This window comes from Nilaparvata lugens, chromosome X (genome assembly GCF_014356525.2).
Source record: "Nilaparvata lugens isolate BPH chromosome X, ASM1435652v1, whole genome shotgun sequence".
NCBI classification, from domain to species: domain Eukaryota; kingdom Metazoa; phylum Arthropoda; class Insecta; order Hemiptera; family Delphacidae; genus Nilaparvata; species Nilaparvata lugens.
The window spans coordinates 50239345-50266347 of NC_052518.1; the positions used below are offsets into that span (position 1 = coordinate 50239345).

Here is a 27003-nt window from a genome sequence, read left to right on the forward strand (position 1 = left end):
TGAATTGTACAAAATATAAATAGACTTGAAAAAATTAATTAATATTTGAGTAATATAAGAATAGATATATGAATATAATGTTGAATGGACGTAATAAAACGATGTAACACAATAACTAGCGCAATAAGTACACAATGGTTGATTATAGAAATTGTCAATGAAAACTAATTGGTTGATTGTTTGAAATAAATGAATGTCGTCAATGGTTCGTTGACTAATTGCGTAAAAATTAATGATAATTGCACAATGAAAAATTACTTATCAAGATAGCACCAAATGCGTGGTAAGTATTAATATTCGCATGAATTCAATGCATTTAAAAAATATTAAGTAAATTGATGAATAGATAAGTCTCTTGAAATAGCAAGAATTGAATAGTAATCCTAAAAAATTTATGACGCTCACAGAGAAAAGATATTACAAAAGGTATGTCGGTAAAATGAATTTACAGAATTGATAAATGGTTCGGTCTTACAAATTGAATAGCCAGCGACTGATTCGGTCCCCAGATGAATTGCCTTTAGACTTGGCAAGATGCGAGGTGCAGCAGTGTTCTGAATGCTTCTGTGCTTGGAATCGGCTCTCGCTCAGGTCTGGGTCCACGAACAGTTTACAGGTTGGCTGGTTCACTGCGCCGATACAACGTAGTGTACCTTTCTGGCCGCAGTGCTGGTTCACCCTTCGATACTGAAATATATACGAGTATTATTAGAATGATGTAAGACTAATGTATGCTAGAATGCAGTTGATAAACATGGACGCTGACTGCTCTACCTGTATTGGGTATATTCAACTAACTACAGAGGACTTGAGAAAAATTAAGGTACCCAAAGAGAAACTTGAAAATTAGCAATCCAATAAAATAGTTACGAATCACCACAGGATGCCAGACGATCCGTGCCCGGACGAGGACCAAGAAATAATGTTGACTGTCAGTAGATCGGGTTGTAAGGCCGATCTGCAAAGTAGTGGACTGTGTGAAAGTGTATAGATGAGATCTATATCTGATCTAGGCACTGACAGGTTTTCATTATTTGCTATGAGCGGATTTACAAACCTTGAATGTGTAGATCCGAAAAAATACCTCTGGTTTACTGTGCTTCTGAGCACAAGTAGAATGCACAAAAGTAGTGCAATAATGATGACTAATAATTGAAGAATGATAGATAATAAGTTTCTTATTATCCGTATGTAATGCTGATATTTGAATGTAACTATTGAATGCTTAAAATTAATGTAGTAGTAATTAAAATAAAAAGAATTAGGAATGCACTCAAGTTGTTTATTGTACCTAGACTTTTTGCTAGTACGTTTAAGAATACTGATACAATGTTTCAAAATGATGTTACCTCTGTGAGCGCAAAAGATTGAGTAATACAAAGATAAAGTTGGGATATCAATGTTAATGTTGAGATACACAAAAGAGTATATTGATGCTGAAACTAATAATAGAACAATAATGACAATGAGTAATGATTGAATTGAACATACAAAATTTAGCAATGTTTAAAATGAATAAAATTTAGAATTCTTGAAAAATGATAGTAAATATGAGAATCTTAACCTGACTAATAAAATCAGTCGAGAGACAAAAATCCTAGATAAAAGTCCTGCAAAATTCTTAGTAATCTTAAAGGTATGAAAGTACAAAAAATTATATGAATATGAACAATTACCTAATTCTACAAAAAATGATAACTAGGAATTCAGTTTAGGTAGAATCCAATCGTACCTGAAGCTTTCAAGCTGTTGACTATGTAACACTGAAAGAGGACAAATATAGCAACTTGGCTATAATGTAAGCAGAAGGAGCAGAAAGTCTGTCCAGAACTGAAGGTTCGAATAATAATTAAAAATGGAAAAGGTTGAAAAATACCAAATACAATATTGAAAGGAGACGAAGCTCAGCATATTGTATTACATAAGCGGGCTGGGAAATGACAGCTTAAAGCATGTCAAGTAACATGGGGAATATTACTATAATTATGTAGAACATATAAGTAATAATAATATGGAAAATAAAAAATTGAATGATTGATAGTATTTAAATAGTTATTATTTAGGAATAAAAAGTTGATCAGGAACAAAATTGATGGGATGAAGACTACCAGTAAACACAGTGCCTCTGAGAGGGTAAGTACAAAAATGTGAATAATAGAATAAGACTTCCCTGAATAATTAATGATGTGTTGCCGAAGTGATAGACCTACGGTGACTCAAAATCCGAGGATGGAACTTGACTCCTGTCAAGTACATTGTAGTTGCAGACAGCTGCTGGGCTAATAGAAGTTGAACGATGAAGATATCTTGATTATATCCTGATAAACGGTGACCGATGCGGAAGAGAATTTGACTTGAATACGTTGAGATATTGCAAGTTGAGACTGTTTCAATATTAAAATTGATAATGAATATAATGACGAATGGGCACTTCACAAATTGAATGAGTTTCACTGGTTGAATGTTAATTGGAAAATAAGTTCCACCATGAGTTAAGTAGAATAATTTAATGTTTGAAGTTATGTCCTAAAGTTGATGTAATTGCAGTGAATAAATATTTGAAAAAAGAGATAAAATGTTCTTGACGAATGAAATCACTGGCATCAGTAAGAATTGAGATTGACAAAGTTCGACTAAATAACTGATGAGTAGCTAAGACTGAGTAGCTAAAAATGAGTAGCGGTTGACAATGAAAGGCAAACTGCACTTGCGCAAATTTCCTGAGTTGAAATGTTGAATAAGGTAAGCTGCACTTGCACAAGACTTCCCAAGTTGAAAAATGTACCTCCTATGAGCATACAAGATGAATGAATGTAACCAATGTGTACATGGTTGGAACTAAAAAATGTGTACTGATGCTCAGTAAAATTGAAGTGATAAATAATAAATCAAAAGTTCATATTGAGGATTGTTGAAAGCTCATGTGGAATTCATGTTAAAATTACTTACAGTTCATAATACTAATGTGATGAATAATTGAAAACGTTGTACGCAGAAAGCATGGCGTGATTTGCAAAAAAGGACGCTTAGTAGAAAAGTCCCGAAAGGTTAGTTAAATTCATAGAAATTATGGTTGAAAAACGTTCACTGATGATAAATGCGTTGAATGGTTATCGAATAAGCACACAAACTAGGACATAATGAATGATGAAAATGGATAAAGTTTTCCAAAGATGGACGCGTGAAACTAAGATGTTACATCGTATAGCTGTACAAAGAGAGTGATGCTTCTTGCAAGCTGGTTGAAGAAACAGGAACTGCCCATAGCGGAAACATGACGTGATCGGTAGTCATGTACACAAACTCAACGAATGAAGTGAAAATATAAAATCAATATTAAGCGAACTGAAGGTGTTGAGGTTGATGTGACTGTTGAAGTATACCAATGGAGGTTCAAAAACAATGAAAATACAATTCAAAATACTTATAGACGAATATTAAACTGGAAAACATTGAAAGAAGCAGACGACAACTAGCGCTACTATCGATCAAGCGATCAATGAAACTGTGACGTCAGAGATCGCATGACAAGTGAGAATGTTGTCCGTGGACTGTAGCAGCGGTAGATTCAAATACTATAAAAACAAGATGGACGACCATAAGACTGGCTAAAATATGAGACGAAATCTAACATAGTCCTTGTTCTATTTTCTTCTAAATTTATTGGTGACAAAGTCCAAGATAAGGTTAGAATTTCACGTGTACAATTTTTATGGAATTTTGGTCCAAAATAAACATTGAAACTATAAATTTTGAATTTAGATGGCTTAAATTGATAAATTATTTAGAAATATTCACTCAATTACCACTTGAGAAAATTTAATTCACACAACTTTTCTTGTCATTGTGATGTTTAGGCTCAAGGTATGTAGAGTAAATAAACCTTATATTAAACCACTATCACAATAAACATTGGTTTAGACCTATGATTTGGAATCCATATGTGATTTGAATTTGGATTTAACCTATCACATTATGATGTATTATTTTTGAATTGATTAGCTGACAAGATCTATTCTGCTATATTTTCCAGTGAATTTCCACTATGTCATTAAAATCAACAGGTTAGCTCAACTACTTATGCATGCAAATAATCAAATTCATCTATAAGTGTACAACCACACTGAAAGCGGAGCATGGCGTGGCGTTGAGGAGCGTCGTGAACAATATCATGTTAAGTAATGAGCTGAAACACAATGGAAGCGTCTACTTGCAGAGCGGAGCGTGTTGTCAAACTTAGACCAAGCTGGATTGTTTTTTGGAGCGTCTACTAGCGGAGCGTCAAAGCGTCAAAGTGCGAGTGCCCCACTAATGTACATACTAGTGTTCTACTCTATGCAGTACATTTGTCAGAAGTACATTAGAGAACGATAGTTCTAGATGCAGACACAATAGTTCTATAGTTTCTTATAGATAAGAGCAATAGTTCCATTGATATAATGGAAAAAATGCACTATATTGAAAAAATGCACTGCCAACTTCTACTAAAAAAACCTATTCACCTCAGCAGTACACGAAAAAACGTTTTTATGACTGTTACAATAGGAGTTCTGAATGTATAAGAAGCCACTGATTATATTATAACTGGTGAGTTCTAATCGATTAGACAAACCGAAAATTTCTTATGGTTATTTGAAAATTGAGTAATCGGAAAATCTGTTATTTCAGTCAGCAGTTCACGAAATTTTAAGTGCTATGTATACAGTGCTACTGTATATGTGTATATATAATTGTTTTCAAAGTTCTTTTTCCTTTGTGTAAATTGTGAAAAGAACACATAGTCGAGATATTTCATCTGTAGAACAGCTGTTTTGATGACTCAAGAAAAAATTATAGAATTTCACAATTTACACAAAGGAAAAAGAACTTTGAAAACAATTATATATACACATATACAGTAGTCTGATCGTAGTTTCAAATATGTAACCGCCAATCGTCATTATGTTATTCCCCTAAACTATTCTCGTTTGAGAATGAGGCTTCCAGTTCAACGAGCAAGGAAGGTTGTGTGAGTGTACCACACCAGATTTTTTAGCAAGTACTCAACGTTTCAATTAAATACACAAACATTATCTACAAAAAATGACTGGCAATTTACAAGATATTCGTCTGAATTATTTCAAACGCAAGCACCTGATTGCCTCTAGAAAGGTTGTACTGAAATACTGCTTGGATTATTTGAGGCGAGGTTGTAATTTTCACTATTTATAATCATGTAGCTTGTAGTTGCTGAATTTTTCAATCGTTCTGTATTTTGTTTTTGTTGATCCCGGCTATTGATAGCATATGGTGGCACACCATTCAGCCGCTATCCTTGACTTGGAAACTCCTGAGAGGCCAAAATACGCTCTTCCCAGTACGTTTGACAATTGAAAAAAAAAATACTATATTTACTTCCCGTTATTAATTGCATGCGTCATTGCATGCAATGAATAGTCAACACGACAAGTGATTTTTTGATAAGTTACATTGAGATATTAATTGCATGCAATTAAAAATTCACTCGACAGCTGATTTATGATGAATGATTCTATTCTGATGTTTACTGTAATATTGGCCTTCGAAGGAGACTTTTCCTATTAAAATCCTATTTCTATCTTTTCCTATTTAAAACCTTAAAATGCAAAATTTCCAAAAAACCTTATATATACATCGGAGTACAATTTGAAAATAAATATACTATCAAATTGCATGGTAATCTATTGCTGCGTTACATTTTAAAGCTGGCATCAAATTATGTCACCACATTATTTACATATGTAAAATATATATTTCTATATGTATGTCACGTGGATTGAAGGAGTGTTGTTTGTCACGTTGTTTGTTGATTGAAAGAAGATTCTATTTTACTATTTCAATAAATCATAATGTAATTTACTTATCCACTTCGAGATTTACATAGTGATAATAAGTAGGAAATGAAATGTATAGCAAACACTTCAGTTGCCATGTGGGCCTACTGAATTGTATTCTGTAGTGTCTTATTTTTTACAAGAGTGATGAAGTATCAGAAAATACTATTATTCAGCATTGTTATGTATCATTTTCAATGTCATTTTTTTCTCTTTCTTTTCAATAATTTAAAATTTGTTATTATTTTTAATAAGTAGATAACTTATCTATTGTTTGTTTTTAATCATATTATTTGTATTGTTATAATACTTGATAGAGAGTTGGTGTAAGAGAGGGTCGACTGCGTCCTAACTTTGCTCTCTAGTGAAAATAAAGGCAGTCATTCTATTCTATTCATGTCACCATAGTATATATGAATATATTAAAAAAACGGATGGCATCCAATTTATTAGAACAAATGGAATGCCTTCATCTTCATGTGTAGGCAACACACCACACCAAACTTGATCCTATGTGTCTGACCTTGTCTCTGTGACACTCCACTTGTTCGAATAGGACTCTATCCCTCTACTTGTCCCAGTGACACTACTTGTTCGAATGAGACTCTTCTTCACTACTTGTTCCAGTGAGACTCATCTCGTCTCTGTGAGACTCACCTTGTCTCTGTGGGAACTTGTTCCTGTGAGATTGACATTTAAAGAAATACCTGTTCCTAAGAAACTTGTCTCTGTGACACTAATATCATTCAAAAACACCACTTGTCTCTGTGAAAACTTGTCTCTGCGATACGGACCCTATCCTTCCCACTAACTCTCTCTACAAAAATGTTAATTTCATTGATTCAACTAAGGATTTCTCTATAAATGGAAATATTGTGGAAGTTTTAATTAATTTGAATATTTGAGAGAAAAAAACAGAAAATTAATAAAGTAAAATAATTATAAAGGTGTATAAGATCAAATCATTGAATAGAATGAAGTAGGCTGAAAGTGAATCAGGGTAATCAACTTTAAGTAATATACAGCAGTATGCAGTGGATAATTGAAATAACATGAGTTTATATAATATATATATATATAATTATGATACATTCTATAACAGGTTTATAGGTTTGTATTGGTGGGATGGGTGAGGGATGGTTGTCATGTGATCGTTCTAGGGCTGGATGAGTTTATATATATATATATATATATATATATATATATATATATATATATATATATATAATTCATTCTATAACAGGTTTATAGGTTTGTATTGGTGGGATGGGTGAGGGATGGTTGTCATGTGATCGTTCTAGGGCTGGACAGTTTCAGTCATCTGTTCCAAAAGATTTTTTTTTAAAGTCAGGATGAAGCTTGCTCGGCTCTCGATGGACCTGATAGAAACAGAAAGTGCATTCCATGCACGACAGGCACTGACTAAAAAGGATTTTGTGAAAATAGATGTTCGATGGTTGGGTATCCTTAACGTACTTTCTCCGGTTCTAGTATGTGAAGCATCACTATCCTCCTACCTTCAGAAACAAATTTGAAACCTTCTTCGAAATAGTTCGGATTTTCGTATTTCAAGATATCTCTAACAAGCTTGACTATTCGAAAAAGCCTTTGATGCTTCAATGTTGAACTCGCAATGTGGGCATGGGTGATATGTTCATGACGTTGAAGAGGGTAGACGAAACGTAGACAATAATTTTGACAACGCTGTAGTTTATCATTCAGAGTGACTTGCATATCGTTGAGAACAGAATTACAATACATTAAATGTGGGAAGATAAGAGATTGAACTAATAACAGTTTAATGTTTCTAGGGAGGATGTCGTGCATTTTCTTCAATGAATGCATCGCTGAAAATGCCTTTTTACATGTTTTGTTCACTTGTTCTGACCAGTTAAGAGTATTATTTATAATGATTCTTTAAATTTTCCACTGAGCTACAGTAAGGAATGTCATTACCATCTACACTAATTTTGTGAATCGATTCGAAGTCAATATTGTTTATAAGAACAGAATATCCAATTGTAATGGGTTGTGTTCTGATGGGATTAAGCTTACGGCCATTTTTCTTTGTCCATTCAAATATCGAACTGATATCTTGATTCATAATTCCATCTGTTCATCTATTTTTGTTATAGGACAGCTTAAATAAATTTGATTGTCATCTTCATAAGTATGGGAGCTGGAGAACTTGATAATGAAAGAAAGGTCATTAGCATACAAAGTGACTTTCTGTCACTAAAATAAACACATTGTTTCCCACCTAAGAAATGGGATTTCAACCGAACTAGGGAGTTTTGACTAAAACCAAGAATAGCTAACTTATTTAAAAATCTTCATGATCAACAGTATCTAATGCTTTAGAAAAATCAAAAAGGGTTGGGATGGTGCATTTTCTTTGGTCGATAGCTGACCTTATATCATCAGTGACAGGAAGGAGAGCTGTCTCAGTTGAATGGAATATCCCAAAGCCTGATTGGAAGTTATGAAGCTTCCTATTGTTGTCTAGAAATTTCACAACTTGAGCATGGAGGAGGAATACTAATTGGTCTGAAATCCTCAACTTCATGTAGAGGGCGAACCAGAGCAAACTTCCAGTTCCCAGGGAAATTGCCTTCTTCAAGCGACTTGTTAAAAATGTATGTAATGATTGGTAAAACAGCAAATAACATCTTCTTGATGAATTTAATCACTATGAATACGTTGAATTGCTTTGAAAGTGTCTTTTTCTAAGATTGGATGGCAGGGGTGCCCAGCCCCCCCCCCCAAGGGCAATGGCGCATGCCCCCCCAATCCAAGTGTAATGCCCCCCCAAAGTATCCCAATTCCCAACCCTCTAGTTTTTAACATTAGTCAGTGCTCAGTGTATGACAATAAAATTCACATCTTACATTCTAATCTTCCAAAGGACATTATTCACCTTTGTTCTTGTGGGGAATTCTTTCTGTTTTCATAATATTATAAACATATATACCATCGTTTCTTATCTCTTTTAAAATAGAAATAAAGTATATTTTTGATATTATTTTTGAGACTAGCAGTGCACCCGTTCTTGTTCGGGAGGACTAAAAATTACTACATTACATCAGGAAAAACTACATGACAAATATTTCAAGAGGATATTAAAAAATAAGTAATGGAGGCTTTGCTTTTTAAATGTAAAAGTAACTTATGAAAAGTTGAATAATAATATCATTTTATTCATACAATATAATGTCGGCAAGTTTAGGTATTCTGAATCCTATACTATTAAACAAGCAATTTCTGTTTAGATGTTTATATGTTTGTATTTCACCGGATCTCGAAAATGGCTCTAACGATTCTCACGAAATTCAGAAAATAGTAGGTTTATAATATAAAAATTCGATTGCACCAGTTCTCATCCCTGGGGAAACTCGCTGAAAGACATTAAAAGAATTTATTCATCCTTGGAAAAACAGCTGATAATTTCGTCGTCTGTTGATGATGGAAGTGAGTGAGCGAGTGCATGTGTGTAGGACTGAGACCAAATTATGACTCAGCTGTTGAACTTTTGTACCTAATTCAATCAGGTACTTAGTGCCAGTTGTACAAAAGCCGGTTAAATTTTAATCCTGATTAATTCCAGTAGAACCAATCAGATAAGCTATCTTTTTGAGATGGTCTTCTGTGATTTGGTTCACGTGAAAATAATCAGGATTAGAATTTAACATGCTTTTGTGAGAGAAATTTTTGCATTCCTCTGCGAATTAATCTCAATCCACTGTGATTAGATAGAACCTTTCTGTATGAACTATGAATATTTATTATAATTTCTTCTTTCGTAATAATTTTTATATGCTTTTGTAGTTTTGTAGGTACTCCAGAGCGGAGCTAGGTGCCCCGATATTTATCATAAATTGGAACAGGTTGTCACTGATGTTGTGTTGTTGGTAGTATTTACTTTTTAACATTACAGGAGTGAATAACACAAGTCGAACAAAATGTATCTTTAAATGGTTTGGTTTTTGGAATAAATATATCATCTGAACAAATACATTTTGTAAATTCTATCTATTAATACCAAATATCGGGGCACCGAGATTTGCTCGTTATTTATTCATTGATAAACATAACTCAATTCTTTGAAATGATTGGGAAAGGACTAACAGGCACAGCCCAAAACTGATTCTTCCCTGAATTTTGATTTATACACCATAAAATTCATAGTTGGAATATGTAATATTCCAAAAAGTAGGTTATGTTTCATACACTTGAATTCAAGTGAAATTTTCAGTCCAAATATTCGAAAACATGAAAGTTCTAATTTAGATTGTTTACATACCAAATTGAATAACAAAATAGCACTCACTAATCACTTGGAACTGTAAAATAATGATTAACTTTGAATATTATGATATTATATTATACCATCTCATGTCAACAAATCAGATTACCGTATTTTGATCAAGTCAATTAAAGTTTCTAGATTTCTCGCGACATACGATAAGGTAATTGATTACACAGCTGATCTCCCACACAGGCACACGCATCTTCTGTTATCGACAGACGACGAAATCATCATCTGTTTTTCCAAGGATGAATAATTTATTATCCTTTTCATGTCCTCCAGGGTGTTTTCTCAGGGATGAGACCTAGTGCAATCGAATTTTGCTATCATAAACCTACTATATTCCGAATTTCATGAAAATCGTTAGAGCCGTTTCCGAGATCCGTTGAACATTAATAACCATATAACCAGATAGCCAGATATGAAAATATAAACAAATATACAGAAATTGCTCGCTTAATATAATGGGATAACAACTTATAGTCCAGTCAAATGATCGTTTTTCAGGAAACAGCCCCGAAAGAATATTTTTCGATGGTCCTATCTGTATTTTGGGGCGCTAAATTCTAATCTGAAATTCGCTGATACGCCAGAGGGTGACTTCACCCCCAAAATTTTGGACTTTTTTTAAGTTTTCCATTTAATCTTGAGAACCTTGAATTTATCGAGAAAAAGCATTCTCTATATAATATGAAATATAATAAAATTTCCAATGAATCGACTGGTCGCGCAGGACTACTCTTTGGATTTTTTATCTGAAGTGTTCCACAAGATACACAACTTTTAATGTGCGAGAAACTTGTGATACTTCCCCCATTTTCACAGTCTCGCATATGCAACGTTGCATATCTTGTGGAACACTTCAGATAAAAAATCCAAAAAGTAGTCGAGGTTGTGATGAATTTTCTCCTCTTTTCACTCCCATGAATTATACTTCTGTTCCAATACCTTTAAAAAGTTACAGCCAATTGAATGATGATCTTTATTTTCTCATTTTTCTTGCGATTTTACTGTTATTAAAGAGTCTCTAAAATGAGTACAATACATGATAGAAACTTGCGATTGGTCTTAAATGAGAGAAAATTTCATGCTCTATAAGCTGAGTTGTCTTAAATTGATCTTGCATCACTGTTTATATCGAAAAACTGTCGAGACTGTGAAAATGAGAAAAATATCGTAAATTTCTTGATTTTTTGAATCAAACGTATCTTACTTCACGATTATATTTTTACAAAAATCATTCACCTCACATAGAAGAGGAGATTCTTTTCTCCAAATCAAGACCAAGTATAATTTTGAGTTACCGAGACACACAGTTTTGAATCTAGAAATCGGTCATTTTTCTATGCATTAAAATATGTGCTAAAATACACTAGAGGAGGAATTTTCTATTTAAAAAAAAAATTAGTGAGATGATACATGATTTTCAACCGCCTTGACGAGCTGATATGAACGAGCTGTAGTACAAGATGTGATCATTTAGTCAAAAGTTATAAGTGTTTAAAGTTTTGATCCTGGACGTATCCTTATGTGTGCCCCCACCAGGAATTACTGAAATCTAACGAGTGATTCTCATAGACCATGATTCATAAATAGAATTTTGGCTGTAGGACATGATTTTCTATTTTTGGGTATATTCCCCCTCACACCTCTACTAAATTCAAAAATAGGTACCTCAGGAATTCTGTTCAGAATTAATATTGTTATTTCACGTGATGTGTGGCTTTCTATCATTACTGGAAAAAAATCCTAGTTGTATAGGGTAGAAGTGGTAGGTTTGCATAATTTTGAAAACTCCTTAAAAATACCCCTTTTTTAAAAACTTTTAGCTCCAGAATCAAAAATCGTAGAGTTCTGCACGACCACTCAATTTATTGGGAATTTTATTATCTTTAATATTCTAGAGAATGCTTTTTCTCGAAAAGTTAAAGGTTCTCAAGATTAGATGAAAAACTTGAAAAAAGTCCAAAATTTTGGGAGTTTTGGGGGTCAAGCTGCCCTCTGGCGTGTCAGAAAATTTCAGATTAGAATTCAGCGCCCCAAAATACATATAGAACCGTCGATAAAAATTCTTTCGGGCTGTTTCCTGAGAAACGACCATTTGACTGGACTATTATACAAAACAGAAAAAGTAATGAAGCATTACAATAATTACGTGATTACTGTGTCGTAAATAGAGTGTAAATTTGAAAGATTGAAATGGCTTCATTTGATATGTTTCACAAAAGAAGTTTTTTCTTCTGTCAAATTCACAAGAGTTTGCGATGTTGTTTATATTTGCATTTTCACATTTTGACATTAATATCATCATGAAACGCCTTCGAAATTAAAATAATTATTAGATTAAAATGTACATCACAATTTAACTTATCATTGTGCTTTTTGAGAAAATTAGGTTGCAACAGCAAGGAAACTCAAACACAGGACCATTAAAAATTAAAATGAAGCAAAGGGAATCAGAATAATAGTGGATGATGAAGTTATAATTTTTTTTGTCAGAGATTTACCTTCAAATTCATAGGCTTAAAATTACTAAAATTCCTGCATACAACAAATTGTATTTTTCATGCTTTATATTGAGTTACACTTTGCAAAATATAACATTGTAAAGGTGGGAAAAAGTATTAAAATTAACTACATTAGGATATTTCTATTTAATACCTTGATTTTTCAGCCATGATTCAAAATGTTGACATAAAATGTAAAAAAATCGTGCCCCCCCAAAAATGTTGATGGCGCAAATTACGCCATGCCCCCCCCCCTTGTGGGCACCCCTGTTGGATGGTAATGAAATTGATCAATAAGTGGTATATCTAAGTTTGTAACCTGCTCTTCAAGATCATTGATATGATTACCAATGACAACTTCGTTGCGTTGGTTGGAATGTGAAACGAAATGGTCATTTATATTGTCCAATGGTGAGTAAATTTGAGGATTTGATTTCTGTTTGCCAAGCCCGAATTCTTTTATTCTCCGCCAAAGTGATTGAGAGCCTTGTCTATTGTTTGTCATGAACGAATTCAAGTACCTTATCTTTGAGTTCCGTAATTCCTGTTTGACTCTATTTCTAAGGCTTCTATACTCTATCAAACTGTCCAAGTCGAATGTCTTTTTTAAATTTTCTATGTTCTTTGTCTCTACATCCCATCATCTTAAGAATGTCTTCAGTCATCCACGGTACTCGTCGTTTTCTATTAATCCTCCTTGTCACATAAGGTGCATGTTTGTCATACTAAGTCAAAGTTCAATTCTTGAAAGTCTTGACCATGTCATCAACTGAGGGTAACGCTTCAATTTGATGCCATGGAGTCTGAGCCACATCAGTCAGGAACTCAGGAAGGCCGCTTCATCATAGTTTTTGGAAGTCTCCATGTGTGATAATTTTCTGTTCTGGCTTAGGTATCTTATGGGAAAGTACACAGTAGATCAAATCATGTCCAGAAACAGCTGAGATTGGGATTTGACCTGTTTGAACAACCTCATTGGGATCACTAATAATGAGAAGGTCAATGAGTGTGTCTGATTCATTAGTATGATGAGTTGGATCGAGAGGTAAAATAATCATGTTAAGGCATTGGAAGATTGTGGTCAGTTGAAAGTAGTCGAAGTTACGAATTGTCATGTTCAAGTCGGTGTTCATATTCCCCAAAACTAGTATACGGTTATAACAAGGCATAAGAGAAATGAAGGCATTTTCGAAATCTGTTAAATTACCTATTTTTGGTGGACGATAACAGATACCAACGAGTAATTTTATTAGAACTAGATAAGGATAATTCAAGTAGCATTACATATGGAAGCAGCAGACCAGCCTTGAACTGACCTCAGAACGACACATGACGGGGAAAATGGGGATGAAACTGATAAAAATTGACGTAGATGAAAAAGTCTCTTGATTCGAGTGCATTAACTCTGGTCAAGAACAATACTCCTGTTAAGATGTGATTAAAACTCTTGTTTTGACATAAACTTCTACACCCCCACAAGCTTTATTCAATCATCTCGGAATAGATTATAACCAGGTAATGCAACAAGATTTGATGGAATACTAGGCTTCAGAATTGATTTGGAAATTCCAATTATATTGAAGTCCTGAAAACGGAAGATTGCTCTGAGTTCATCAATGTGGCAGCTGAGGGATTGGACGTTAAGGTGAGCAGCCTTGAAAAGTTTTTTGAAAGAGTGGAGCTTATTTGATAGAAACTAGCCTGTGTCATTATTACTATTGAAATAATCATACCTACTTGAGGGCGAGCTAGCTGACGTGTCAGTGAGAGGCATCATGGAAGCAGCAGACCAGCCTTGAACTGACCTCAGAACGACACATGACGGGGAAAATGGGGATGAAACTGATAAAAATTAACCTAGATGAAAAAGTCTCTTGATTCGAGTGCATTCTATGTGCCTTGACACAGACTCCCTTGGCTCCCTTCACTATTTAAAAACACTAGTTCAAAAAATTCACTTAACACAATAAGATGTGGATGTTGTGATCTGTGGAGTTCCGGTGATGAATAATCCTAATGGTGAATAAGATAAAGATTGAGGAAGAACTGGTAGTGGGAGATCTAGACCAAGTGGTGATAGAGCGAGTAGGTATCCAGTATTGGAAGAATCGAGTCCAAGTGGAGGTAGAGCGAGAAGGAATCAAGTGGTGGAAAATCAAGTTCAAGAAGATAGAGAGAGAGATGGAATCCAGTAGTGGAAGATCGTGTTCAAGGTGGAGATAGAGCGAAATGGGATCCAGTAAAAACTGCAAAAGAGAATTAAAAGCCAGCAGAAAAACGAAAGATATTTGAATAAAGTTATCACTTGAGAAAAGATACATAATAAAACTGATAATAAATAATATTTGCATAAAATGGAAGAGGAATAGTATGATTTACTGTGAGAAAGAATCGAATATCAAATATGTATATGGGTAGAAAGTAATCAGATATAAAGAGAAAAGGTAGAAAGAGAAATAGAGACAGAAAGAGAAATGAACATTTGAACATGCTGGATAGCTAGTGGGAAAATCACAGGGAAAATAATGATACATCTGAATGGTAACAATCGGAAGATATTATTGATCAAAAACTAAAATTCATCAGAATTGATTTTTTCTTCAAATTTCACTCATTTTTGAAAAATCATAACTCAGTACTCATTAGAAATAGATAGTTCCGAATGATCTCATTTCATTCAGAACTTCATAATCTAGAAAAAAGGCAGGAGCAAAGTTTCCTGTACGATTACGAGATTTGGCAGAAATAGCTGAAAACTGAAAACGAGCCGAAAATACGAGGTTTCTGGGCCACTCTGTATCTAGCACAAGGAAATTTTGCATGAAGAAATTGGTTCTGGATTTCTCTTATGTACCCGAATAATATATTAACTACGATATGAATTACATGCACCAATGTATATAGTGACTGGACTATATTTCAAGATATCTCTAACAAGCTTGACTATTCGAAAAAGCCCTTGATCGGGAAGCTTTAATGTTGAACTAGCTATGTGGGCTGGGGTGATATGATCATGGTGTTGGAGAGAGTAGACGAAAGGTAGACAATAATTCTGGCAACGCTATAGTTTATCATTCAAAGTGACTTGCATATCGTTGAGAACAGAATTACAATACTTCAAATGTGAGAAGATGAGAGATTGAACCATAATAATTTAATTTTTCTAGGGTATCGTGCATTTTCTTCAATGCGTGCATGGCTGAGAATACCTTTTTACAAATTGTCTTCATTTGTTCTGACCAGTCAAGAGTATTATTCATTATAATGCCTAAATTTTTAACTGAGCTACAGTAAGGAATGTCATTACCATCTACACTAATTTTGTAAATCGATTCAAGGTCAATATTGTTCATAGGACGAAAATATTCGATTACAATGGGTTGTGTTTTGATGAGATTGAGCTTAAGGCCATTTTTCTTTGTCAATTCAACTATTGAATTGATATCCTGGTTTATTATTCCAACTGTTTCATTAATTTTTGTTATGTGACAGCCTAAATAAATTTGAAGGTCGTCTGCATAAGTATGGAAACTGGAGAATTTGATAATGGAAGAAAGGTCATTAGCATACAAAGTGAATAGGAGAGGGCCTAAATTCGAACCTTGTGGTATTCCACGCATAACGTTTTTCCAAGTTGACTTGTTGTCACCGACAGATACACATTGTTTCCCACCTAACAGATAGGATTTTAACCAAACTAACGAGTTGTGACTGAAACCAAGAATAGCTAACTTATTCAAAAGGACAAAGGACAAGGAAGAGAGAGAGACAGACAGAGAGTAGAGAGTGTGAGAGTGATGAGAAAGAGAAGTGGGAACAAGATAAGAATAAGGAAGCAAGCTAACATTCTGACAAAATCTCTACCATATTGAAAATGAAACTTCCAAACAACTAATGCTCTAACCAACTCTAACTACCGAGATTATGGAAGATCAACAGATTTTAATAATTTATCATTTGCTTTTATTTTCAAATGCTGATTCAAATTTCCAAGAGAACTCAATTTTTATGCTATATCGAATATAATAAACCTCAAAGACTTCTTCTCAACATCAAATAATACTCTATTGACAACAGAAAGCAAACATTGCAAACAAAAGCAAAATAAACGAATATTGACAACAGAAGCAAAATCGATGAACGCTAATGTAACAAAAATATCTGTCCGAGTTGTGGGAATCGAATCCAGCATCTCTCAACTGGGAGTCAAGTCAATATTTCACTGTTGTCAATAGGCTAATTACAATTGCAGAAGTCTTCAAGGGTCTCGATGACATTTCAACATTGAAGACCCAGTTCAAGTGATTATTAATAACTGTAAGCTCATTCTTACAAAATTGCAACTTACTTCTTCCTCCGACGGAGGCGAAAAGAAGCGTGTTTCGTAAAGGAAATGACGATCTTGATGCTTCCACATGAAACAAACAGCTGATTGTACTGCTGCCTGACCCTGTGATGGTTGTGTGCTGAATGGGCGAGTGCCAGTAGCCAGTAGTCAATAATCGTGCACCGTGCCAGACACTGACTACCACCTAAGCCTATACTACAGATACATTTCTCTCCTCCACATCAATTCACTGCTGCCTTAATATACAGTCATTTTTTGAACCGTAAAAATTTCAATCAAGTAACCAATTCTTCAAAAAAAATATTTTTCAAATTCAATGTTCATAAAAATAAGGAGAAAGGTAGCCAATAACTGTACAATAAGTGTTTTTTTTTTATAACATCTGCTGGATGTCCCCCATTCTCATTGAAATTCATGCAATGCTTGAATTTCCCATGACATATATTCATTATTATTATTATCATTGCGGATGATGTTCACATCAGAAAGTATAGAAGGTATATTCTTTTCTCTTTTTCTCAGGAATTACATCAGGGGTGCCCACAGGGGGGCTTACTCGCAGACTGCGTCATTTTGATTCTTGTGGAGGGCTCAGTAGTGTTTACTTCTGTCAGCGATTTCTTCGAAAATTTTTCAAATTCAGGGGGGGTGAATCCATGTTTTTTGGAGCCACTCCTGATTATTCTCTGCTTGAGCGTGGGTGATGCTAGAAAGTGCGTATTCAAAATACATTAAAACCCTCATAGCAAATCACCCATCAGTACTAAATAGACGTGCGTGGTATCAACATTTTCAGAATTTCTTCCTCTTCGAAACTATATCCAAACAAAATTAAAAAAACACTTGTACATGTTCCTGTACATGATGTTATCATACGAGTCCAATGAAAATAGTTTGAATACGAAACTCCATTTGATAACATTATACTGTATACATATATACCATTTCAAAGGTGTTTTTATACCATTTCAGATTTCTTATATCAAAGTTGTCAATACATGAGCAAATAATCATAAGTTATTATTGGTTTAGTCATGGGTTATTAAATACACAAATGATCACGCAAAACTCACCTAACCTAACCTTCACCCAGTAGCACAAAAGTTTGATAGCTTTTAATCCTGATTAAATGCCACGAGAGCCAATCAGAGAAGCCTTCATCTCAGAAAAAACATTAAATAAATAAATAAATATGATTTTTTTGCCATTAAATTCTTAGAACAATAGGCAAAGTCAAATATTGATTATAGTAAGACAAAAGATAAAATCAAATTTTACAGCAACTGTACATACAAAATTACATTACTGAGTCTTAAAATAATACAGTAACTAAGTAAACTGTAAGTCAATTGGATTTTTCAAATACATTAATAATATTCATTTGAATGTACAAAACATATTCCTTACAGCACAACTTGAGCCTTTAGAACAATATATAAATACAAATAGAAACCTCTTAACTCTAAGCAACAATTATTTCACTCTCAAAGAACTCTTCAACACTATAAAAAGGATTTATCACAAGCCAATTCAATAATCTCGTCTTAAATTTCTTTTCTGTCTCTGATATTAAATCTGTAGGTAATTTATTGCAAATTTTTATACCAAATGTATCAAAACTTTTGGCTGTTTTGGATAACCTATGATAGGGAATATCAATCCTATGACAATTTCTTGTGTTATAGCTATGAGTTTGATGCCTTAATTTTAAATTGGATGAGTATTTTTTAACATGCAACGATACAGTATATATGTAAAAAATCACTATTGTCATTATTCTAAGCTGGACGAATAGAGGCTTACAGTGTGCTAGTCTATGATAATCAGTTAAAACCCTGACCACCTTCTTTTGCAATAATAAAATATTTTCTGCATGACTACTATTTCCCCACAGTAGTATGCCATATGTTGCAATACTCTGAAAAAAGGCAAAATATATCATGTAGGTGGAATTCTATCATGATTAAAATTCAACAGACTTTTGTGCAACCAGGCCAATTGATAGAAGAAAGGCCACCTCATTAAATGGTATTAATAACAGTCTCTTATTTTAGAATAAACTGAGAGTGAGAGGGAGAATAAACCTTCCATCAAGCAATGTCAATTACGTACATTGGATGAAATAGCCACACACAGAAGAAACACACAAATAATCATGTAAGACTTAATAAATAGCAGAATTTATAGCAGAATAGCAAAAATTTGATAGCAGAAATTCGCGCTCTTGAATTTCGGATAAATGTTGCTTCGGAATTTCGCGTTTCATATCCTCATACAAAATGTCACCGAGATCTGTAATTTCCTGAAGAAATTTCTCCATGATTTTTTCATCTAAATTACTCTATCTATGAAGTACAGGTACGTGAGCAATTTCCCCGTTTACATCGATAACAACAAAACAATACCCGCAGGAAATATGTCGCACGGTTTTCTTTGTATAGCTATGAGTAATTTCATCGGAATCAGATTCATCATCATCATTATTATCAATATTAACAACGTAAGTTTCTAAATCCGCGTAAATTGTATACTTTTTCTTCAACGTCGTGCCTAGTTTCTTAAATTTAATTGTGTCTCCGCGTTTAGGATATGAAATGCGCTGTGATTCAAACTTGGAACAAAGCTGCTCATGTTTTATCAAAAGTGCTTTCCCATCACAATTTTTAGATTCGGTCGATGTGAATCTATGAAAACATAAATTACAAACATGTACTTGACCGTTGTGTTTTGAAAGGTGAGAGAGAAGGCGCGATAATCTGTTTTTCCTGTTTGCAGTATTAATTAAACAATAATGCGTTTTTCCTGCATCGGCTTTCAACATTAAAAGATTAATTTGGTGTTCACGAGTGCGGAAAATGCTCGTTCGGTAGGGGGAAAAATTTTTGTTGTCATACACGATGACATGAATTGCAATATCCAGATTCAGTATTTCAAATTTCTTAATATCGCGTGTCGTCACCGGAAAATTTACACCTCACATATTAAGTGTGTGAGCAAACTTGCTCAAATACTTCACAGTCAAGTGTGAGTCCTTTGGTTTCTGATGGAAATATGCGAGGACCGACCATAAAAAGCATTTTTCGTCAGACAGATTTTTGACATTTATAATACAATGTTTGTTCTTAAGAAACTGGGGTGTTTGAATGGAACTGGATGTGAATAATTGGATTAAATTTAATCACGTTCACATCCAGTGACTCAATTTTCCTCAACACCCATGCTGCCATGTCGAACAAAGTTCTTAAAAGATGGCAGGATTTTTCTTATGGCCAACATGAAATGATCATTAAAATCTTCATAATACTCAAGCACGTTTAGTGCTATGTTGGAGTAACTATGAAGATTGACGAGAGATGAGACAGACCCACTAACCCCGTCATCCATCACCACTAATTTGTACAATAAAACATTTAACACAATGAACCATTTCACATTCCCATTATACCGTGCCGCGTGCTCCCTAATTATCTCGAAAACGCGACGTTTCGACTTCTTGAGCACATTCTCAAGATGTTGATTTCCTCAAGATCCTCAATGCTAATACTGACCACGCTGGAATTCACGTCACGTAGTCTGCATTCCCTCGGCATGATGATGATGATGATGATGTTAGATTCTGAAAAAAAAGGAATAACGATCAGGATGATTGTAGTACATGGCACATACTATGAGTGGGAATTACTTGAGAACTGTGATAGCTCAAAACTTCAATTTCTGCTGCGAGTAGCTTCTCATAGACCTCTACTCTTGTGCAGGTTCCCACGTTCTGAGCACCTCTGTTTTAGGAGTAATAATTGATTTCTTGATTTACCATATAGTACATGGTACATACTATGAGTGGGAATTACTTGAGAAGTTTGATGGCTCAAAACGTCAATTCCTGCTAAGAGTAGCTTCTTATAGTCCTCCACACTTGTGCAGGTTCCCACGTTTTGATCACCTCTGGTTTAGGAGTAATAATTGATTTCTTGATTTGACATATAGTACATGGGACATACTATGAGTGGGAATTACGTGAGAACTGTGATGGCTCGAAACGTCACGTTCTGTTGAGAGTAGTTTCTCATAGACCTCTACTCTTGTGCAGGTTCCCACGATTAGTGCACCTCTGGTTCAGGAGTTATGATTGATTTTTCGATTTTCCATATAGTACATGGTACATACTATGAGTGGAAATTACTTGAGAACTGTGATGGCTCAAACGTCAATTTCTGCAGAGAGTAGCTTTTCATAGACCTCTACTCGTGTGCAGGTTTCCACGTTCTGAGCACCTCTGTTTTAGGAGTAATAATTGATTTCTTGATTTACCATATAGTACATGGTACATACTATGAGTGGGAATTACTTGAGAAGTTTGATGGCTCAAAACGTCAATTCCTGCTAAGAGTAGCTTTTCATAGTCCTCTACTCTTGTGCAGGTTCCCACGTTCTGAGCACCTCTGTTTTAGGAGTAATAATTGATTTCTTGATTTACCATATAGTACATGGTACATACTATGAGTGGGAATTACTTGAGAAGTTTGATGGCTCAAAACGTCAATTCCTGCTAAGAGTAGCTTCTTATAGTCCTCCACACTTGTGCAGGTTCCCACGTTTTGATCACCTCTGGTTTAGGAGTAATAATTGATTTCTTGATTTGACATATAGTACATGGGACATACTATGAGTGGGAATTACGTGAGAACTGTGATGGCTCGAAACGTCACGTTCTGTTGAGAGTAGTTTCTCATAGACCTCTACTCTTGTGCAGGTTCCCACGATTAGTGCACCTCTGGTTCAGGAGTTATGATTGATTTTTCGATTTTCCATATAGTACATGGTACATACTATGAGTGGAAATTACTTGAGAACTGTGATGGCTCAAACGTCAATTTCTGCAGAGAGTAGCTTTTCATAGACCTCTACTCGTGTGCAGGTTTCCACGTTCTGAGCACCTCTGTTTTAGGAGTAATAATTGATTTCTTGATTTACCATATAGTACATGGTACATACTATGAGTGGGAATTACTTGAGAAGTTTGATGGCTCAAAACGTCAATTCCTGCTAAGAGTAGCTTTTCATAGTCCTTCACTCTTGTGCAGGTTTCCACGTTTTGAGCGCCTCTGGTTCAGGAGTTATAATTGATTTTTTGATTTACCATAATGTACATGGTACATACGAAGAGTGGAAATTACTTGAGAACTGTGATGGCTCAAAACGTCAATTTCTGCTGAGAGTAGCTTCTCATGGACCTCTACTCTTGTGCAGGTTCCCACGTTCTGAGCACCTCTGGTTTAGGAGTAATAATTGATTTCTTCATTTACCATATAGTACATGGTACATACTATGAGTGGGAATTACTTGAGAACTGTGATGGCTCAAAACGTCAATTTCTGCTGAGAGTAGCTTCTCATAGCCCTCTACTCTTGTGAAGGTTTCCACGTTTTGAGCGCCTCTGTTTCAGGAGTTATAATTGATTTCTTGATTCACCATATAGTACATGGTACATCCTATGAGTGGGAATTACTTGAGAACTGTGATGGCTCAAAACGTCAATTCCTGCTAAGAGTAGCTTCTCATAGACCTCTACTCTTGTGAAGGTTTCCACGTTTTGAGCACCTCTGGTTCAGGAGTTATAATTGATTTTTCGATTTACCATATAGTACATGGTACATACTATGAGTGGGAATTACTTGAGAACTGTGATGGCTCAAAACGTCAATTTCTGCTGAGAGTAGCTTCTCATGGACCTCTACTCTTGTGCAGGTTCCCACGTTTGGAGCACCTCTGGTTCAGGAGTTATAATTGATTTTTTGATTTACCATATAGTACATGGTACATACTATGAGTGAGAATTAGTTTAGAACTGTGATGACTCAAAACGTCAATTCCTGCTAAGAGTAGCTTCTCATAGACCTCTACTCTCGAGCAGGTTCCCACGTTTTGAGCACCTCTGGTTCAGGAGTAATAATTGATTTCTTGATTCACCATATAGTACATGGTACATCCTATGAGTGGGAATTACTTGAGAACTGTGATGGCTCAAAACGTCAATTTCTGCTGAGAGTAGCTTCTTATAGACCTCTACTTTTGTGCAGGTTCCCACGTTTTGAGCACCTCTGGTTCAGGAGTTATAATTGATTTTTTGATTCACCATATAGTACATGGTACATACTATGAGTGAGAATTAGTTTAGAACTGTGATGACTCAAAACGTCAATTTCTGCTGAGAGTAGTTTCTCATAGACCTCTACTCTTGAGCAGGTTCCCACGTTTTGAGCGCCTCTGGTTCAAGAGTAATAATTGATTTCTTGATTCACCATATAGTACATGGTACATCCTATGAGTGGGAATTACTTGAGAACTGTGATGGCTCAAAACGTCAATTCCTGCTAAGAGTAGCTTCTCATAGACCTCTACTCGTGTGCAGGTTTCCACGTTCTGAGAACCTCTGTTTTAGGAGTAATAATTGATTTCTTGATTTACCATATAGTACATGGTACATACTATGAGTGGGAATTACTTGAGAAGTTTGATGGCTCAAAACGTCAATTCCTGCTAAGAGTAGCTTTTCATAGTCCTTCACTCTTGTGCAGGTTTCCACGTTTTGAGCGCCTCTGGTTCAGGAGTTATAATTGATTTTTTGATTTACCATAATGTACATGGTACATACAAAGAGTGGAAATTACTTGAGAACTGTGATGGCTCAAAACGTCAATTTCTGCTGAGAGTAGCTTCTCATGGACCTCTACTCTTGTGCAGGTTCCACGTTCTGAGCACCTCTGGTTCAGGAGTAATAATTGATTTCTTCATTTACCATATAGTACATGGTACATACTATGAGTGGGAATTACTTGAGAACTGTGATGGCTCAAAACGTCAATTCCTGCTAAGAGTAGCTTTTCATAGTCCTTCACTCTTGTGCAGGTTCCACGTTTTGAGCACCTCTGGTTCAGGAGTTATAATTGATTTTTTGATTTACCATAAGTACATGGTACATACAAAGAGTGGGAATTACTTGAGAACTGTGATGGCTCAAAACGTCAATTTCTGCTGAGAGTAGCTTCTCATAGCCCTCTACTCTCGTGAAGGTTTCCACGTTTTGAGCACCTCTGGTTCAGGAGTTATAATTGATTTTTTGATTTACCATATAGTACATGGTACATACTATGAGTGGGAATTACTTGAGAACTGTGATGGCTCAAAACGTCAATTCCTGCTAAGAGTGGCTTTTCATAGTCCTTCACTCTTGTGCAGGTTTCCACGTTTTGAGCACCTCTGGTTCAGGAGTTATAATTGATTTTTTGATTTACCATAAAGTACATGGTAGATACAAAGAGTGGGAATTACTTGAGAACTGTGATGGCTCAAAACGTCAATTTCTGCTGAGTGTAGATTCTCATAGCCCTCAACTCTCGTTAAGGTTTCCACGTTTTGAGCACCTCTGGTTCAGGAGTAATAATTGATTTTTTGATTCACCATATAGTACATGGTACATACTATGAGTGAGAATTAGTTTAGAACTGTGATGACTCAAAACGTCAATTCCTGCTGAGAGTAGTTTCTTATAGCCCTCTACTCTCGTGAAGGTTTCCAGGTTTTGAGCACCTCTGGTTCAGGAGTTATAATTGATTTTTCGATTTACCATATAGTACATGGTACATACTATGAGTGGGAATTACTTGAGAACTGTGATGGCTCAAACGTCAATTCCTGCTGAGAGTAGTTTCTCATAGACCTCTACTCTTAATCAGGTTGCCACGTTTTGAGCACCTCTGGTTCAGGAGTAATAATTGATTTCTTGATTCACCATATAGTACATGGTACATATTATGAGTGGGAATTACTTGAGAACTGTGATGGCTTGAAACGTCAATTCCTGCTAAGAGTGCTTTTCATAGTCCTCACTCTTGTGGAGTTTTCCACGTTTTGAGCGCCTCTGGTTCAGGAGTTATAATTGATTTTTTATTTACCATAAAGTACATGGTACATACAAAGAGTGGAAATTACTTGAGAACTGTGATGACTTAAAACGTCAATTTCTGCTGAGAGTAGCTTCTCATAGACCTCTACTCTTGTGCAGGTTCCCACGTTCTGAGCACCTCTGTTTTAGGAGTAATAATTGATTTCTTGATTTACCATATAGTACATGGTACATACTATGAGTGGGAATTACTTGAGAAGTTTGATGGCTCAAAACGTCAATTCCTGCTAAGAGTAGTTTCTCATAGACCTCTACTCTTGAGCAGGTTCCCACGTTTTGAGCGCCTCTGGTTCAAGAGTAATAATTGATTCTTGATTCACCATATAGTACATGGTACATAAAAAGAGTGGGAATTACTTGAGAACTGTGATGGCTCAAAACGTCAATTTCTGCTGAGAGTAGCTTCTCATAGCCCTCTACTCTTGTGAAGGTTTCCACGTTTTGAGCGCCTCTGTTCAGGAGTTATAATTGATTTCTTGATTCACCATATAGTACATGGTACATCTATGAGTGGGAATTACTTGAGAACTGTGATGGCTCAAAACGTCAATTCCTGCTAAGAGTAGCTTCTCATAGTCCTTTACTTTTGTGCAGGTTTCCACGTTTCGAGCACCTCTGGTTCAGGAGTTATAATTGATTTTTCGATTTACCATATAGTACATGGTACATATTATGAGTGGGAATTACTTGATAACTGTGATGGCTCAAAACGTCAATTCTGCTGAGAGTAGCTTCTCATGGACCTCTCCTCTTGTGCAGGTTCCCACGTTTTGAGCACCTCTGTTCAGGAGTTATAATTGATTTTTTGATTCACCATATAGTACATGGTACATACTATGAGAGAATTAGTTTAGAACTGGGATGACTCAAAACGTCAATTCCTGCTGAGAGTAGTTTCTCATAGACCTCTACTCTTGAGCAGGTTTCCACGTTTTGAGCGCCTCTGGTTCAAGAGTAATAATTGATTCTTGATTCACCATATAGTACATGGTACATCCTATGAGTGGAAATTACTTGAGAACTGTGATGGCTCAAAACGTCAATTTCTGCTGAGAGTAGCTTCTCATGGACCTCTCCTCTTGTGCAGGTTCCCACGTTCTGAGCACCTCTTGTTCAGGAGTAATAATTGATTTCTTCATTTACCATATAGTACATGGTACATACTATGAGTGGGAATTACTTGAGAACTGTGATGGCTCAAAACGTCAATTCCTGCTAAGAGTGGCTTTTCATAGTCCTTCACTCTTGTGCAGATTTCCACGTTTTGAGCACCTCTGGTTCAGGAGTTATAATTGATTTTTTGATTTACAATAAAGTACATGGTAGATACAAAGAGTGGGAATTACTTGAGAACTGTGGTGGCTCAAAACGTCAATTTCTGCTGAGAGTAGCTTCTCATAGCCCTCTACTCTCGTGCAGGTTTCCACGTTCTGAGCACCTCTTGTTCAGGAGTAATAATTGATTTCTTCATTTACCATATAGTACATGGTACATACTATGAGTGGGAATTACTTGAGAACTGTGATGGCTCAAAACGTCAATTCCTGCTAAGAGTGGCTTTTCATAGTCCTTCACTCTTGTGCAGATTTCCACGTTTTGAGCACCTCTGGTTCAGGAGTTATAATTGATTTTTTGATTTACAATAAAGTACATGGTAGATACAAAGAGTGGGAATTACTTGAGAACTGTGGTGGCTCAAAACGTCAATTTCTGCTGAGAGTAGCTTCTCATAGCCCTCTACTCTCGTGAAGGTTTCCACGTTTTGAGCACCTCTGGTTCAGGAGTTATAATTGATTTCTCGATTTACCATATAGTACATGGTACATACTATGAGTGGGAATTACATGAGAACTGTGATGGATCGAACGTCAATTCCTGCTGAGAGTAGCTTCTCATAGACCTCTACTCTTGTGCAGGTTTCCACGATTATAGCACCTCTGGTTCAGGAGTTATAATTGATTTTTTGATTCATCATATAGTACATGGTACATACTATGAGTGGGAATTAGTTAAGAACTGTGATGACT

At 35.4% G+C, this 27003-nt stretch overlaps 1 protein-coding gene across 1 annotated transcript in view; it reads right to left on the reverse strand.

The window, feature by feature from the left end:
* LOC120354611 (carboxylesterase 4A-like) overlaps positions 1-17117 on the reverse strand; it is a 158590-nt gene extending 141473 nt beyond the window's left edge. The window contains exon 1 of the mRNA XM_039441971.1: positions 17014-17117. The gene's annotated coding sequence lies outside the window, so the exon portion shown is untranslated. The remainder of the gene's footprint in view (positions 1-17013) is intronic.
* Between the last annotated feature and the right edge of the window lie 9886 nt (positions 17118-27003).